An 18,939-nucleotide genomic window follows, 5' to 3' on the forward strand; every position below is an offset into this window, starting at 1 on the left:
AACGTTGATCCCACAAAAAATCTTGTTCAGAAGCAGCCTCAAGAGGGGCGTCTGAGCTGTAAAGGGCTGAGAAGAAATGTGCTAATGTTTATGTGATCTCCATTCTCCACTGGATGTGTGGGTGGACCATGAGTATTGCTATGAATCGCTGGAATAGCATATTTTGCCTCTCGCTAACGCAATTGAGCTGCCACAAGCCCACGTGCCTTTTTTACCTTGCTCATAATGACGCCACTTCAGACGAAGGAGGAGATTCTACTTGCGTAGTGAAATGCACCGACCCTGTTCTGCCTCTTTGTCAACGGGGTAATCGGGCACCTGACCGGGATCGGTGACATTGACGCCCCCAAGCTAAACGGCAGCAGGGTGCCCACTATTATGTTTGCGGACGACACCCTGATGCTGTCCAAATCCCCAATGGGAATCCAAAGAGTCCTGAACGGGTTCTCAGCTTTCTGTGTAGAGCGGGGACTTGAGATTAATGCGTCAAAAACCAAATTTATGATTCTCAACCCCCCTCCCTCAACACGCCATAACCCCACTATAGGTCCATCAAGAATGGAGAGGGTTTTTACCTTTGAATATTTGGGCTTAACCATTAACCAGGACATGACGTAGGACACACACCGGGCCAAGGCTAACATGAAACTGGTCCAATTATCGGGGGGCATTTCTAGGATGGTAAATAAGTCGACTTACAAACCCTTTAGTGCCGCCCTTGAAATTTACAAAATGCAGGCCAGGGGTGCAGTTTTATATGGAGGGGAATTATGGGGGCATATTCCCGCTCATAACCTCCAGATTTGCTGAAAATAATTTTATTAGGCAGTTGGCGGCGTTACCTGCAAGCACTCCGCTTCTTCCGTTGAGGTTCGATCTGGGTCTAAGACCAATCTCGGAGGAACTGGGTGTAAGACCAATTACCTTCTGGTGACGCATTTGGAGCACACCTGAACTCATAGATTACAGGAACAAGCTCCAAGAGATTCTCTGTCTGCCTAAATCAAGACAAATCCCATGGTTAATGTATATTAAACAAACATGTGAGATACTAGGCAGACCAGAACTATGGTTAGATCCAGCTAACACATGTACCAGGATCCCACGCAAACTCTTAGTGAAGGATTTTCATGAGTTGAATTTAACACTAACAAGGGGGAAAACACGAGAGGGGTCCCTGACAGAATTGTTTATTAAAATAAAAGACTCGTATCTACTTGAACGTGTGTTAGATGACATTTCACCTGTCCTCACCAGAAAACTTTTTATGCAATGGCACTATAGCACACTCCCCATAAGGTCCTTTACTAATCATTGGGCTCAGTCCTCATCTAGAGAGAAGTTTCCGTCTTGCCCACATCATCGGGAAGATGAACTGCATATTTTATTTTTCTGTAAGGCGTACCGAAGACCTAGGAAATACTGGCTTGTCCCTCTTCTTAAAAATTTGGGCTTTCCCCGACATTTCCCTGCTTATAGGATTCTAAAAACGGTCCTCTCACCTCCCACCGTGTTCGCGGTAGCAACATTTTTTACTGCGATGTGGCACATTCGCACTCGCTCTCTGAAACAAGAGCAAGTTATGGGATAAACGAACTGTTTTGATGAATTGTAATGGTAATACACAGTTAATGATTTTAATACTGTCTTTTTTAATGATTTTTATTGATGTTCGGTGTATATTAATTGCTTGTTTTAATCGAATATCTGTCTGTATATCTTTTATGATCTAAAATTGATCGAAATAAAGATTGAAACTGAAACTGAAATGCGTATTTAGATCATATTTTGCACTCTCTAACTGACGTAAGGAAACTGTTGTGGGATGTCGCATATATGTTTCTGTACAATCATGTACCACCCTCTCAAGTCTAGATTGTGTATGACTTATTTCTAAGCATGGGTGGAAAATCCGTTTCGCTCGCGGATTTTGCGGATTTTCGGTAAATTCGCAATCCGCGATATTCGCGAATCTCCCTCTAAGAGAGACAAGCAGGAGCCAGGCTGGAAGTTCAAATCCATTAATCAGCCCCTAATTCATTATTGTCAGTTGGGGCAGGGCAGGTGTTGTAACTAATTTTGCAACAATGAAAGCACTTAGCAAGTGCAAAAGATCACTAATCAGGAAGCACTAAGGAAGCAGGTGCCAGCTAAAAAAATATTCTGTGACACATTAATCAGCCCCAAATTAATTCAGGTCACTTGAGGCAGGGAAGGTGTGCTTGCGTTGCCACAATAATGTACACTGACTGGACAACCAGAGGGTGCTGTGATGAAACAGAGGGTGGCATGGGTGGGCCAGAGGGTGGCATGAGTAGTCAGAGAGTGGCAGTGGTGACAGAGAGTGGCAGTGATGAAGAAGAGTGTCCCAAACAGGCTGGACACGTAGAAACAACAAGTTCGCGAAACTTGCGACCCGACAGGTAAGTTCGCAATTTGCGAAAGTGTACAAAACCCTCGCGAACTGGCAGAAACCCGCGCAAACACAAAAAAAAAATCCGCAAATTCGCGAGAATTCGCGGATTTTGCGGATTGCGAGTTCGCAAATCCGCAAAATTCGCGAACGCGAGATTCGCAAAATTCGCCCATGCTTACTTATTTCCCATTTGCAGAATGCTGAATCATGCATGATCACACCTCTCATGTGATCTTCCCTGCTGCCCATAAGATCTGCTCTGAATTTGTAGAGGATTCATTTTCTAATAGGAATTGACGTAAATGGCCAGTACGTGTTTGTTTACTCTCCAGGGTATTAATGTGAGACATTACCATACCCAACTCTTTGAAGCAGGGGACAAGTGTTCTAGATCCAATTCCATAACGTTTAGAGCATGAACAGAGATTCCCCCAGGAAAAATACAATCACTCAGGAAGGCTAATGAGGCATGGGCCATTAAAAGAAAGGTCTACTCAGGAACAAGTCCGAAGAGCACAGGAGATAAATGCATATTCCCTATCCCTAGGGTGTGTCAAGCTCCATGGATCCCTCACCATGATCACTCACTACATCATTGAAGATTGCTCTATCCCTAGTGTTAACTCTATCCATTGGACCAGAATGATCTAAATGGGGATAAAGCACTATATTCCAGTCTCAGCCAATAATTGTCTTGGTGGAACCAAACTCAGTCAACAGTCTGGACAGAGTTAAAAAGAAGAATCCTGATCCTGATTAGGGGCGTACACCGACCTCACAATCAAACTCTGATCCATACTTTTAAATTTTACAAAGACGTAATGGCCTAATTGATCCTATCACATTTTCAGGAAAGTTACTGGTAAAGATTTATGGAACCATATGGCAACTCTACATCTTTTTGAAGAGGGCCAAGAATCAGAATGGGCAGAGGGCAGTACACTGCTACTAATAACCCGACCCACCCAATCTCTCCCCAATTTTTTAGATTCCAGTTCTGAAAGGTGCGTTTCTTGCAATAAGGCTATGTCTGGAAATTTTGATGCAATGTAAGACAGCACCTTCTTTCTCTTAATGTAGTGTATTAGACCATTAACATTAAAGGATATTACGAGCAATCTTTTGGACTGTGATGTTAAAGAAATGAATAAAGGATAGGGTTAAGCTACTCGCAGTGTGAATGCGATGGACTAATATTACATTAAGAGAAAGATCAGTAATAATAAATACAGATCAATTAAATTATGTGAAGTTGGTTCTTAACAGTAGATATGCAAAAACTGTGGCAGCGCAGAGCAAAAGATATAAGTTAAAAACAGTTCAATTGTTTGGCAGTGGCCGAAACCTCTTAATCAGTGGCGTGTATGACATGGACTCATGGTAATCTGGGATTTGTAAGTGAATACATGCATTAAGATGCAGGAATAAGGAAATGTTAAAGTGAAGGCAAGTTACCAGTACATTTATCACTGCATGGATCAAATAGCGAAGCCTGCTATGTGACATTTCTGTATTTGTTCCTATGATTATGCAACGTTTTGAAAGTTCAACTGTTCTGAATGCATGCAGTTTAGTTCGAATTTCAGCAACACATTCTTTTTTTTTTAAATGAAGCGAAATGAAGTGAAGCAAGAAATCTATAGTAGATATGTTACTGTAGGATAAACCCCCAGAAAAAAAAATATGCATTCCAAAAAATGTCCTTTCAAAAGGGTTTACTTCAGGAAAATACACACAAATACTGTGTAGTCTCAAAGATGTGCACATTATACAGTTTCACTAGAGAAGGTACAATTTCATACGCTGCTTTTTGTTCCTAATTGATGCTTTGGGATGGGGTTTGAAGCGAGGGGCGTGGGGGGATTCTCTTGATTACAATACTAATAGATAATGCTTCGATAAGGGCGAGCTTCAGAGATGGACCCGGAAGCATTTATGGTACCTTCTGTGGAGATCACTGAGACATTTTCGCTTGTGAACCACAATGTCCTTTTCCAATAAAAGGATATAGGTGATTAATGTGTTGGGAATTTAACTTACCGCTCAACAGTTATCAAAGTGTTTCAAGTGTTTCAACATATTGATCATTAGTATGTCCTCTTGGCTGAGTTACAACTGAAAAAATCTTTGGTTTGCTCAACATGGGTTCCCTGTTGGGTAGTAGAAAGTATCTAATGTAACACTCTGGACCCTCCATAGGTGGTTGTGATTGAGACCCCCTAGAAATCCATACTCAACTGGGGAAAATGCTGTTAAGCCAACACAATGCCCAACTCCTTTGTAGTAGCTGGTTGTGGTGAGGTGCAGTGGCGGCTCCTCCTCTAAGGCGGAGGAGCGTCTCCCCACTGCTATTTGAGCAGTGCAAAAAATAACAAGAAAATGATAATAACAAGACGTTTTATTTTTCTATGCGGACTGGAGCCTGGTTGGGGAGGGTTGGTACTGAGCCGAGTGAGGAGTGGTTTGCACTCCCTAAGTGCGCATGAATGTTTGGCTGGGACTCTTGAGCAGGTCAAACATTCATGCACACTTTGTATGGTTGCCACCTGCCTGTGTTGCATAGCCCAGTGGAGAAAATGCCCAGGTTTCACAAGCACTGACGGAGACGCCAAACAGGCCGCTCAGACCAATAAAGACACTACTGATGCCGTGTTTTGATTGGCTGGGAGAGTCTAGGAGCCTGGGTTCTTCTGGCGCTGATAGCAGAGTGAGGATGGAGTAGAGGCGTGTGGCAAAGGCAGCGAAAATAAGTAACTTTTTTTATGCATTCCCCCCTGCCCCACAACCCCCATTTCGAAACAGGCGCCACTGGTAAGGCGGTCCACAGCACTTCAGTCAAAACATTTTTTTATTATTAAGAAAACCTGGGTTAGTTTGCTAGTAAGACTCACTGGTAGAAATCAAGTGAATATATTTCAGTGGTTGCAACATTGACACTGGTCGAATGGGAAGCTGCTAGCAAGTTGTCAGAGGTTAACAATCCCTGGACCTATTCACAGGACTCCCTGGTTGAAGGTGAAAAGAGGCGATATTACACTGTCTTCTATTATTCATTCTAATACCCTCTGCGAGACTCCTCGGTGGCCTTTATGGCAGGCTGGCGTGAGTCCCCTCTTTATTAATGAGCACAACATCCTCGTTTGGAATAGATGGGATTTTATTGCTGCTGACCATGGCAAATGCACGCGGCATATCACGTTGCAGCGCTAATTTTATTGTACCCTGGTGCTGCCATAAAAAGATAACGTCCCTGCTCATAAAAATAAAATATTTCATTGACTAATACAAGCAAGTGTTTATGGCAGCAGGTAACAAATTGGTTTGTCATTTAGAAGACCATAAAAGCAAACATTATAATCATCTTTAAGCAAACGAGATTGGTTATTTTTGCTTAGGTTTCATTTGCAAAATAAAACTTCTATTTTGTAGAGTTACGAAGACAGGGTGCTCCTATGTATTAATAATAACACTTTTCATTTTTAGGTGGAAGCTTAGGAATTTGCATAGCTGCCTTCAAATGTAGATGAAGCCATAAGAAGTGAACCCTGTTCCCTCCAGCAGGAACGGAAAGTGTTTTGTTTGCTATGCTGGCATAGCAGACTGGTGTTCCAAGTGTACCTCGACAAAAGAAGCAGCATTTCTGTACGAATGAGGATGTGTGAGAACCGGGTTCAGTCTCCTGGAGGAGGTACCAGCTTGGAGGGACAGCATTTAGGGTGACCCTGCATGGAGGTTACAATCAGGCCGACCCCACAAGGAGAGTGCAATCAGGCTGGCCCTGCAAGAAGACTGCAATCAGGCTCCATCCAAGGAGACTGCAATGAGGCTCCATCCAAGGAGTTTGCAATCAGGCCGGCCCTATAAGGAGACGCCAATCAGGCTCCATCCAAGGAGACTGCAATCTGCCTCTAGCCAAGGAGACTGCAATCAGGCCAGCTCTACAAGGAGACACCAATCAGGCTCCATCCAAGGAGACGCCAATCAGGCTCCATCCAAGGAGACTGCAATCAGGCTCCATCCAAGGAGACGCCAATCAGGCTCCATCCAAGGAGACTGCAATCAGGCTCCATCCAAGGAGACTGCAATCAGGCTCCAGCCAAGGAGACTGCAATCAGGCCGGCCCTACAAGGAGACGTCAATCAGGCTCCATGCAAGGAGACTGCAATCAGGCTCCATCCAAGGAGACTGCAATCAGGCTCCATGCAAGGAGACTGCAATCAGGCTCCATCCAAGGAGACTGCAATCAGGCTCCATCCAAGGAGACTGCAATCAGGCTCCATCCAAGGAGACTGCAATCAGGCTCCATCCAAGGAGACTGCAATCAGGCCGGCCCTATAAGGAGACGCCAATCAGGCTCCATCCAAGGATACTGCAATCAGGCTCCATCCAAGGAGACTGCAATCAGGCCAGCTCTACAAGGAGACACCAATCAGGCTCCATCCAAGGAGACGCCAATCAGGCTCCATCCAAGGAGACTGCAATCAGGCTCCATCCAAGGAGACGCCAATCAGGCTCCATCCAAGGAGACTGCAATCAGGCTCCATCCAAGGAGACTGCAATCAGGCTCCAGCCAAGGAGACTGCAATCAGGCCGGCCCTACAAGGAGACGTCAATCAGGCTCCATGCAAGGAGACTGCAATCAGGCTCCATCCAAGGAGACTGCAATCAGGCTCCATGCAAGGAGACTGCAATCAGGCTCCATCCAAGGAGACTGCAATCAGGCTCCATCCAAGGAGACTGCAATCAGGCTCCATCCAAGGAGACTGCAATCAGGCTCCATCCAAGGAGACTGCAATCAGGCCGGCCCTATAAGGAGACGCCAATCAGGCTCCATCCAAGGATACTGCAATCAGGCTCCATCCAAGGAGACTGCAATCAGGCTCCATCCAAGGAGACTGCTATGAGGCTCCATCCAAGAAGACTGCAATCAGGTCGGCCCTATAAGGAGACGCCAATCAGGCTCCATCCAAGGAAACTGCAATCAGGCTCCATCCAAGGAGACTGCAATCAGGCTCCATCCAAGGAGACGCCAATCAGGCTCCATCCAAGGAGACGCCAATCAGGCTCCATCCAAGGAGACTGCAATCAGGCTCCATCCAAGAAGACTGCAATGAGGCTCCATCCAAGGACACTGCAATCCGGCTCCATCCAAGGAGATTGCAATCAGCCTCCATGCAAGGAGACTGCAATCAGGCTCCATCCAAGGAGATTGCAATCAGGCCGGCCCTATAAGGAGACACCAATCGGGGTCAATCCAAGGAGACTGCAATGAGGATCCATTCAAGGAGACTGCAATGAGGCTCCATCCAAGGAGACTTCAATGAAGCTCCATCCAAGGAGATTGCAATGAGGCTCTATCCACGGAGACTGTAATCAGGCTCCATTTAAGGCGACTGCAATCAGGCTCCATCCAAGAAGACTGCAATCAGGCTCCATCCAAGGAGACTGCAATCAGGCTCCATCCAAGGAGACTGCAATCAGGCTCCATCCAAGGAGACGTCAATCAGGCTCCATCCAAGGAGACTGCAATGAGGCTCCATCCAAGGAGACTGCAATGAGGCTCCATCCAAGGAGACTGTAATCAGGCTCCATCCAAGGAGACTGCAATCAGGCCGGCCCTCCAAGGAGACGCAAATCAGGCTCCATCCAAGGAGATTGCAATAAGGCCGGCCCTACAAGGAGACTGCAAACAGGCTGCCCCCCACCAGGGAGACTGCAATCAGGTTAGCACTCCAAGGAGACTGCACTCAGGCTGCCCCCAAAGGAGACTGCTATCAGGCCACCCTCAAAGGAGACTGCGATCTGGCTGGCCCTACAAAGAGACGGCAATCAGGCTGGCCCGCCAAGGATACTGCAGTCAAACTACCCAACCCCCCCATGGAGACTGTAAACAGGATGGCCCTACCAGAAGACGACAATCAGGCTTCATCCAAGGAGACTGCAATCAGGCTGGCCCTCCAAGGAGACTAAAATCAGGCTGGCCCTCAAAGGAGAATGCAGTCAAGCTGCCCCCCCAAGAAGACAGCAATTAGGCTGGCCCTCCAGGGAGACTGCACTCAGGCTGCCCCCCCACCAAGGATACTGCAATCAGGCTACAGTCCAAGGAGACTGCACTCAGGCTGCCCCCCCCAAGGAGACTGCTATCAGGCCACCCTCCAAGGAGAATGCAATCTAGCTGGCCCTACAAAGAGAGGGCAATCAGGCTGGCCCGCCAAGGAGACTGCAGTAAGACTGACCCCAAGCAGACTGCAATCAGGCTGGCTCTCCTAGGAAGCTGCATTCAGGTTGGCCCGTCAAAGAGACTGATGTCAAGCTTTCCGCCAAGGAGACAGCAAATAGGATGGCCCTCCAAAGAGACTGCAGTCCTGCTGTTTCTCCAAGCAGACTGCAGTCAAGCTGGTCCTCCAAGTTGTGGCCAGAAATTAGGCAATCAGAGAAGCGAGCTACTAGACAACATTTCAATAAGAGCCCTCCATGAAGCTTGTGAGTGGTAGTCTAGGGAGATTGGCACTCTGCTTGCGGTATCCACTTTTTCCAGTATGTTTTATTGTCCCAACTACTTCTTCTTTACAATGTAGTCTCAACTGGGTGAAAGTTTAATTATGCTGGAGTCATTGGTGGTAATTTTGGTCATTTTGCGTAACGAATTTAGGGCAAAATCACAGATTACTCCATTCAACAATATTTTGTAATTTTGAGGAGGTATTTTAATCAGACCATCCAGGATTTCGCGGTTTCGTGGTTTGCCGCGATATCGGCACTTTTGTAAAAATGCCTCGATTTTTACAAAAGTGCCCAAGATCGGCACTTTTGCAGCAATCGCAGCATGTTTTTACAAAAGCTAATCCATGCCGCTATATCCTGGGTGGTCTGAATAGTGAAGCAAGATAAATGTCCAATATCTCCATTTTCTAAAGTTGGTAGCTATGTATGTCACGCTTGCAAGATTCACCTCCTCTGTGTGTTGTGCGTGAAGGCTAATGTAGATGTCAGCACAAAAGACTTTCCTCTCGTTTTTCTGCGGAGAAGGATTTGACACTGTTTCGTTCCAAAACCAATCGAAAACTAATTATTTGATTAAGTGTTCCCTGCAAGCCTTCTCTGTATTAGGCAGTTGTAAGGTATATGTGTAAATTCAGTTTTTCTTACAGAACTATAATTTTAATTATGTTTATATGGCGCTTACCACCCTTAACAAGGCGTTGAAGTGCTCTATGACAGGCATGCCACTAAATATGCTAATAAATATCCCGAAAGCATGGTGTCACGCTATATAATTTGTCTCCATCTCAGACTATTGGGGGGGATTATAAATCGGGCGCTGCAGCCTTCGTTGATGGACTATGATGAAAGCGATTCTTAATATCAGAGATTTAGAAGGGGGAATTCCTGGAAACACCATAGAGGTTGCCGTAGGCTCTTGTTAAAGTACAAAGTGCATAGCATATGAAAACTTCCTGTTGTTAGAAGAATAAAGGGTCCAGGGGCACTTTAGGCCTGAGCCTTGTGGTGCTAAGTTTCACGTGCTTGTAACACAAAACCTCATAGCTTCAGAGGTTGATGAATAGCTGCTCACTAAGTTGTTTTTTAAGCCAGTGCAGTATTTGCCGTTACATTGAAAGGTAATTAAAACAGAGCAAGGTTGGTTGAGGGCACTACAATGATAGATACCCCAGGCATGAGGCTGGCAGGTTCGAGGACTGATGTCTCCAGATGATCTGCATGGTTCAGGCCATATTTGCACTTCTGTCCGTGCTGCTATAGTCCCTGCGCCCGTGAGGAGTAGCTCAGAATGAGCGGCTAATAGTAACCTTTGCTACTTAGGCCTGAAAGAAAGGCTAGCTTCTGGTGCACCAGAATTTTTAATATTTTTGTGCATCTTTTCACAAGTATATTTAAATCGGAGATATGCATGTGAATGATCAATATTATTAACATTCATCTATGATTTGTGTCATACTCATAGCAACATTTTGCCTGATCTGGAGATTTAATTGTACAGTACTCAGAATTTGGCACCTTGGAAGTTACAAATATTTTATTAGTTAGAAGCTTTTTGCTTTTCGAATAATTGCGAGATATGTGGGTGTGTTTAAAAAAAAAATAATCTCTAAAACTAGCTTGGGACAGCAATAAAGTGATAGCTGGAAACGCTCAGGGCATATTCACAAGGAGTTAACTCCGATTTATCTCCACCTTAACACAGCAAAAGTGGAGATAGATTTAACACTCCATTCACAAGCTACCACAAACTTAAGACAACACCAGTATTCCCGCGATAACTGCACCCAAATTTACGTCTGTAACGCGGTTTTGCTTCCCTGGGCTGCTGACGGGCAGTCTTTTGCTTTTCAAAGTGTCTACATTGTAAATAAACCAAATATACATAGCTTCATGTTGATAAATAACTAAAAAAACTAAGATATCTGTGTTTGTTGTAGGAAAAATGGCCAAATAAAATGCAGCAGAATTGCAGCTAAATTTCCATATTTGTGCCGCAAAATTTCCATTTTTGTGCCGCTAAATTTGCTAATCCATGCCGCTATATCCTGGGGGGTCTGTTTACTGCAAGATACCATGGTCTGGTAATTTTTGAATACTAGCAGAATCATACCTAAGTGGATTGTTTGAGTAAATTTTGTGAGCAAAACTACCAATCCAAATGCGAGCTGCAGTATTTTGAATGTGAATAAGCAGAAATCAAATCAGAATAACATTTTTGAGTTGAATCGTTCCCTAAACTGACTGTTGTGGTAATTGTTTGAGTCAAGATGTATTTTGCATAATTTTGCAGTTATTACGTAATTACGCAAGTTACATCCACACCAACAAAATTCCCACTAAGCACCCTAAATAATACCGTGAGAGCAAATCCATTTCAACAGTCTTTCGGTGGCTCCATAACCTTCCTGATGAGGCCTGTAGTAATCGACATCAAGACAATGGAGAGGTGAGTACAAATGACTTTATTGTAGAAGATAAATGTTGACCATACAGTGCTGAACACCGCATCAGAACAGCCTCTGGAAAATGGTTGCAGAGAAATGGACCCTCAGGGAACCTACCAACAGGCTAATGGGGAAAGTGAGGGTGGAGAAGGAGAGGAAAAATATATTTTGGGGTTTAGGGTACAATTACACCACGTCTCTAAGAAAACATTTCAACCTGATTGCCAAATGTTATGACATTTTTCCACAAACTCATGTTTTCTCCTTGGATTTTCCAGATTAGGAAATCCATTAGGGAATATACACTGTTATGTAAAGTTGATATTGGCATGACTCTAATACGGTTTTCCTGAAGTCAATTTCTAAGACTCGGGTTTTCTGCTTTAAATAAAAAGGTGACAATGGCAAGCAATGACGAATTACGAAAACGTGTAAAACCACGCTAGCTGGTCCAGAACCACCCGTCATGTCTCTTCTGAACGGGCTACCAAACAAACCCATACATGGTTCAGCCTCTTGGACCTGAATGGTGAGATACAACTTGGTTCTATATGGTGCAGTGACCTTAAACCTCACCTCTCGGTATTTCCACTGTGGGACAGGGCCTAGACTGAGTTGCATATGACCATCTCTGTCTGCAAGAGCATAGTAAATCACAAGTAGATTAATTGAGGCAGTTCCATCAATCACTTTTTGTTTCCCTCCAAAAATCCCGTAAAGATGTATTCCAGACATATATGTCTTGTTTCGCTAAACAGAAGGGACTCAAGGTGAACCTTCCTGATGAAGCCCAACAAGGCAGAAACATGTCTACATCGCTTGAGTTCCCTTGCAGTGGGGCCCATCAGTTAAGTGAATGATCTCATTTGTGGGCAGAGCACAAGTTAATTTGCATAAGAAATAGTTTAAAAAGCACAAGGCTCTGCCTAACATGGTGACAAGACTAATATCTACAGCCTCTGCCTTGCCCCAATTTATAAAATGACTAGCACCATTCTGCAGTTCTGCCACTATCTTTCACTCTTTTTTTCCCTGAGCTCTATGATGAGCAGGGTAGTTATATGCTCTGATCTTAGGTGGGGAGATAGACTGAGAGTAACATTGCATATATGAAGGGGGTAGTAGGGATACAGAAAGGAAGGAGTAAACCTTCAGTTTATCGATAAGTTGATCTTTTGCTAGGGTTGCTAATGCGATTTTCTCTAGAAACGTTTATGATTTATTAGGGTAATTTATTTTTCAATGGCGGGACTCTGTTAAGCTTTTTAACTTTTGAAATAGTGTGTCACTCGAAGCTGAAAGTGTTTTTGCAGGACAGAAGGCTTGAGTTTTTTATATGACCAGCGGGGGTGCTGTGAAGGAAAGGTTTGGTGATTTGCTCTTACAGATTTGATGAATGCTTGGGTCTGTATTTGTGAAAGGTAGCACTGGACCCTGATTTCGTCACATGTGAGTTGGTGCTTGAATTACCTAACAATTCATTTCTTCTCAAGATGATTTATTCTAGCATATGTGTCCCTTGTAGTTTGTGTCACATTGTGATTGTTGATAGTGGAAGAGTTAGCTTGTAAGTCAAACCTGTAGAAATGTACTAGGGGAAAACCCTAGTAATTACCAGGTTACCTGGACATGCAGAATTCGGTTTGGAAGGCATCAAATACCCATTTGTAAGTTTGAACTTGGACGAGGAGGTATTTACCGAACTCGGCAAATACTTCAGCCACAATATTAGTATTTACTGTGTCTGGTAAATACTGAATTCCCTAACATGCATGATCGAGCCTAATGTTTCAACCTGAATTGACTTTGCAGAGACAGAAAATTAGCAGGGGTACAATTAGATGATAGACTCATCTGTGGGCCGGTGGTCATCAACCTACCCGTAGAAATTGATTACTCTACAGCTCCAAGGAAATAATAAAAAAAATGGGTGACACAATCCTAGACAGTGAGAGACAGAGAGAGACAGAGAGACTGGATTTTGAATTGATCTTCAAAATTCAATTTGCATAAAAGTAAGCCATGCCTTGAGAATTCAGACCAACCATTTCATGACTCTTCTGTACCTATGCACATGTTAACAGCGTGGAGCAGGGTCACATGATCAACAATAGCAAAATCTACCAAAGGCTTGATAGCTGAGGAAATGTGGTCTCACTACTGCATGTCAGTCTGTAATGTGGCTGAAGTTTGTATCTGGTGATCCAGAGTCCAGTAAAGGGGACTAGGTCAGGTCCAGCTGGGTCTGGGTAGCTGGTAAGCATGAAAGGCCTCTGGAAGCTTGTTCTGTGCCTTTAGCTCAAACAGGTGGTCAGCCAATTGACCCTTGGAGTCACTTCTGGGATCCTGGGTTCAAGGAAATCAGGTCCAGTCATCCTTCAGATTTTCAGACAGCAGGGTAGTCCTTCTTCTGTTCTCAACAGGTACAGGAGTGTCCACATGTCACATTTTTGGATGCCTCCTCGTAGTGTTCTATAATGCATGCCAACATTCTCCACTCCGGATAGTGATGGCATTCGAGTGGAGAAGGTTGACATTTGAGTGGCGACAGGATGGTTAGCAGGTGGACCGAGAGAGTGGTCAGTTGACCGACCAGTTTGCATCTCCGGGGCACCTCCTATTGCTTCTTGAAAATTGAAAAAACTTGGTTCTACTCACCCTGTATCTGAATAATTTATCTGACGTCTGCCTCGCTTATTACATAGTTCTGTGTGGCAACAAGAGGAGCTGTCACTGCATCCAGATCCAACAGTACCCATGCATTTGGCAGGGTTGTATAAGATTCCCTGTTGACTCCATGTCAAATCGACAGTGGAGATCAAGCAGTGCTCAAGTAGTTGTCTTAAAGTTTGTTGGGCCCCAGTGGGGGTGTGTGGTAGTGCACAATCCACACACATTTTCCCAGGGCTCGTGGGGTCTCTTGAGAGGTGTCAATAACCCGCAGCTCGCCATTATTCAGTGAATGACCAGCACCGTAATCTACCCTGAGTAATACACACCTTGAAATTACAATTGTCCTACTTGAACATCTGTCAATATTAAGCAGTTTCCAGGTCAGATGACTTAACAAATTATCTGTAACGAATGGGCAACCTTCTGGGGCGATAACTTCTGCAAGCATGCCGAAAACGACCAACCTTTTTTTCCATTGGCTAGTGCTCATACTGGGACAAGAAGACTTGGTGCTTAACAATAACGTTGCCTCACAACGTTGCTTTGGGGTTGCCCACCTTTGCACCTTACCACTCTTTCAGCATTCCATCAATGAAGCCGCTTGACACGGATGACACTTCCTTTAACCTTGTCAATAAGCCGGGTCACCAAACTTCTCCTCCCCTTTCAAGACGAAAACACTTTTTTGTATACAAACCAGGTCGCTGACCTTAAACGCTGTTGGTGTACATGGTTGTGTTTTTCATATTCTTCCTTGTGTTTGACTACTGTCTTACAGCCCTCATGGAGAAACATTGACTCCACGGACATCACTTTCACATTCCTTACGGAATAGCACTTATAGTATAGACACCATACATATTAATTAGTCAATTAGTGACTTTGGTTGTAAATGTCAATAAAACATACCTGCAAAGTAACTCAGACAACTCTTCACAACACCCACCCACTCCGCCGGTCACACGCTTGACCCCATCTTCTCCGCAAGCCCCCACGTCTCCTTCAACCACACCACCGAACTCCAATGGACTGACCACCGCTGCATCCACTTCACCATCAAGAAACCTACCACGCACCACCGCACCCAACAGATGCCTCACGGCTGCTGGAGCAAAGTCACCAAAGACCAGCTAACCACCACCCTCGCCCAGAGCCCACACGCCGACCATACCGACCCCGACACTGCTGCCCGCAACCTCAGACAGTGGATCAACAACTGCGCCAACACCCTCGCCCCGATCAAGAAACCCTCCAACAATCATACCAACAAGAAAGCCAGCTGGTTCACTGAAGACCTCCGGGCCTCCAAGCAAACCTGCCGAAAGCTGGAGAAGATCTATCTCTGTGAACGAACACTGGACAGCCACGCCGCCCACAAGAATCCCACCCGCAGACACCATCACCTCATCAGATCCGCCAAAAGGGCCTCCTTCAAAGACCGCCTACAACAATGCGCACGACAGCAAAGAGTTCTTCAACATCGTGAAGGAACTCTCCAACCCTAGCTCCAACACCAACGATGTCCCACCCTCGCAAGACCTATGCGAATCGCTGGCCACCTTCTTCCACCGCAAGATCACAGACATCCACGACAGTTTCAACGCCACGACCGCCCCGACAACCACGGAGACCTCCGCCCCATGACCACCAACCGCCTGCTCTACTTGACCAACATCAACGACGATGACACCATCAAAATCATGAATAACATCCACTCCGGATCTCTGTCAGATCCTTGCCCACACCACATCTTCAACAAAGCCAGCACATCCATCGCACCCCATCTCCGGAAAGTCATCAACACCTCCTTCGAGACAGCAACCTTCCCGGAGAGCTGGAAGCACGCCGAGATCAACGCCTTACTCAAGAAACCCAAGGCGGACCCCAAGGACCTCAAGAACTTCCGGCCCATCTCCCTGCTCCCGTTCCCGGCAAAGGTCATCAAGAAGACCGTCAACAAACAACTGACCCGCTACCTCGAGGAGAACAACATCCTGGACCCTTCCCAGTCCGGGTTCCACAGCAACCACAGCACTGAGACTGCCCTCATCGCCGCCACCGATGACATCAAGTCCCTGCTGGACAACGGAGAAACGGCAGCCCTCATCCTCCTGGACCTGTCAGCCGCCTTCGACACGGTCTGTCACCACACACCACAAACATGCCTCCACAAGGCTGGGATCCAAGAGAAGGCCCTGGACTGGACCACCTCCTTCCTCTCCGGCAGAACACAGAGCGTCCGCCTTCCCCCCTTCCGCTCCAAAGCGAACGAGATCACCTGCGGCGTACCCCAGGGCTCATCCTCAGCCCAACTCTGTTTAACATCTAAATAGCACCGCTCGCCCATGTCGCCCATCGGCACAACCTCAACGTCCTCTCCTACGCCGATGTACCCAGCTGATACTCTCCCTCACCAAGGACCCCCACACCGCCAAAACCAACCTTCACGAAGGAATGAAGACCTTTGCTGAATGGATGAGGAACAGTTGACTGAAGCTGAACTCAGACAAGATGGAGGTCCTCATCCTCAGAACCAACCCTTTGGCCTGGGATGACTCCTGGTGGCCGACCGCATTGGGAACCGCTCCAACACCCACAGATCACGTACGCAACCTAGGGGTAATCCTCGACTCCACCCCCTCCATGACTAAACAGGTCAACGCCGTCACCTCCTCCTGCTTCAACACCCTCCGCATGCTCCTTAGGATCTACAAGTGGATCCCCACTGAAACAAGAAGAACAGTCACTCATGCCCTTGTCAGCAGTAGGTTGGACTATGGAAACGCCCTATACGCAGGAGCCTCGGGCCAAACTCATGAGACGGCTCCAACGCATCCAGAACGCCTCTGCACGCCTGATCCTCGACATCCCTCGCTGCAGCCACATCACCTGCACTGGCTCCCGGTCAACAAGAGGATAACCTTCAAGCTCCTCACCCACGCACACAAGGCACTCCACAACACCGGACCAACGTACCTCAACGGATGACTCAGCTTCTACACCCCCACCCTCCAGCTACGCTCCGCCGACCTCGCCCTCGCTACAGTCCCCCGCTTCCGAAGAGCGACCTTAGGCGGCAGATCGTTCTCCCACCTCGCCGCAAAGACCTGGAACACCCTCCCCATCCACCTACGGCAGACCCAAGACCTTCTGACCTTCAGAAAACTCCTCAAGATCTGGCTTTTCGAGCACTAGCAGCATTCCCCACCCCAGCGCCTTGAGACCCTCACGGGTGAGTAGTGCGCTTTACAAATGATATGATTGATTGATTGAAGCAGTAACTCTTGATACAGTGTCTCCCAACATTCTTAACATCACAGCGTTGATACCTTGTCCACCACTAAACCTCTCAACACATTTATATTTGCCACTTAGATTCGTGGGGAAGGCCAAGTAATACAAACTACTGACTGAATACCAGGCTTTAGCCTTGTTCAGTTTCTATCCTTGCCGCTGCATCATGACCGGTACGGTCAGGGCCAACAAAGGGCAAGCCAAAGATATGAACTGCGACCATGGCTACCCCGTATTGACATCCATGGAACTGTGGCCTGTCAGTGGCGTAGCAAGGGAGGGGCGCACAGGTTTTGGGGGTGGTGGCCTCCCCCGCTCTTACTTGCGACCTTTGTGGACTGGAAACGCAGGAATCGCCTGCACCCCTCCACCGCGCTTACATGCGGCCGCTGCAGGGCGACAAACGCAGGGACTGCCAGAGGCGGCCAAAGGTCTAGCTACGCCGCAGGGCTTATACTTTTCCCCCAGTCTTCAGACCCTGTTTGACCATGAATCCGCAAGGCACTTTCATGACCTTCTAGACTGGGTATGAATTTGCTCATTGTACTTTCCTGGCTATTTGTCTGCACAATGTGACTTGTTGCCCAGCACCACTTACTTCCTACATTCAACAGTGTGATAGGCCAGTGGCAAAGTGAACTTTGAGTGATGGGCGGCTGACAGATTTTTAAGGCAATTCACCACATTTCAATAATTTAAGTGGGGCAGGCAAATTCAGCAACATGCTTTTCAATGAGCGTTTTGCAAAATATTTCCAATTTCAACACTCGGCTGCATTCCAGGGATAGTTGTAGAACAGCAATGTGACTGCAGCATGGCCTTATAAAGGGAAATGTAAAAAATTATGGCTTTCTCCAAAGTAAGCAAATGATACAGAAAACATCAGATACGACACCAATGAATCTTGTTCACCTTTCACGAATGACATTTACCTTCCTTGCTTTTTAGACTTGTCGCATTTTTAAAGACAATCCCAAAAGGTTACACATAGCTCATCGGAATGGCACCTTTCAAATGCTTTTTATCTCTCACTCAGCTTGAGCAGTTCAAAGTTGGCCAACTTTATGGTTTTGAAGCCTAGTCAGTGTCATGGACATCAATCCCTCAAATTGCCTGTGGTAGCAGATGTGGCAACAACTGCACCCTTTATCTCTGATGACATCAGCAGGATCACTTAAGCCACCCTGGGCCATGGACGTCAATTGACCAAAATGCCAGGGCTGGCGGAAGTGACTTCACAGGCCCCTTGACCTTCACTTTCACTCACACATACATATGTTTATCCATACACACTCATTCACACACAATCACACATACACACACTGCCTACATATTCACACATATTCACACATACACACACTCAAAAATGCAAGCACGCACACAACATAAATACGTTTAATAGCATTTTTTTTAACTTACCTAAGCTGCTAGGGAAAGTCATATTCCAGCTATTTGTACTCCATTTTTTTCAACTAAACTAACAGCGAATAATGTAATATTATTCAATATTAGTATAAAAAAAATGAGGTGAGTGAAGCCCCCACCGACGTCCATTAGGATGAGCTGCTTCTGTTCCTGCCACTGATTTTGCCACTGCTGACGCTAGGG

This window comes from Lissotriton vulgaris, chromosome 1_1, assembly GCF_964263255.1.
Source record: "Lissotriton vulgaris chromosome 1_1, aLisVul1.2, whole genome shotgun sequence".
In the NCBI taxonomy this organism is placed as follows: Eukaryota; Metazoa; Chordata; class Amphibia; order Caudata; family Salamandridae; genus Lissotriton; species Lissotriton vulgaris.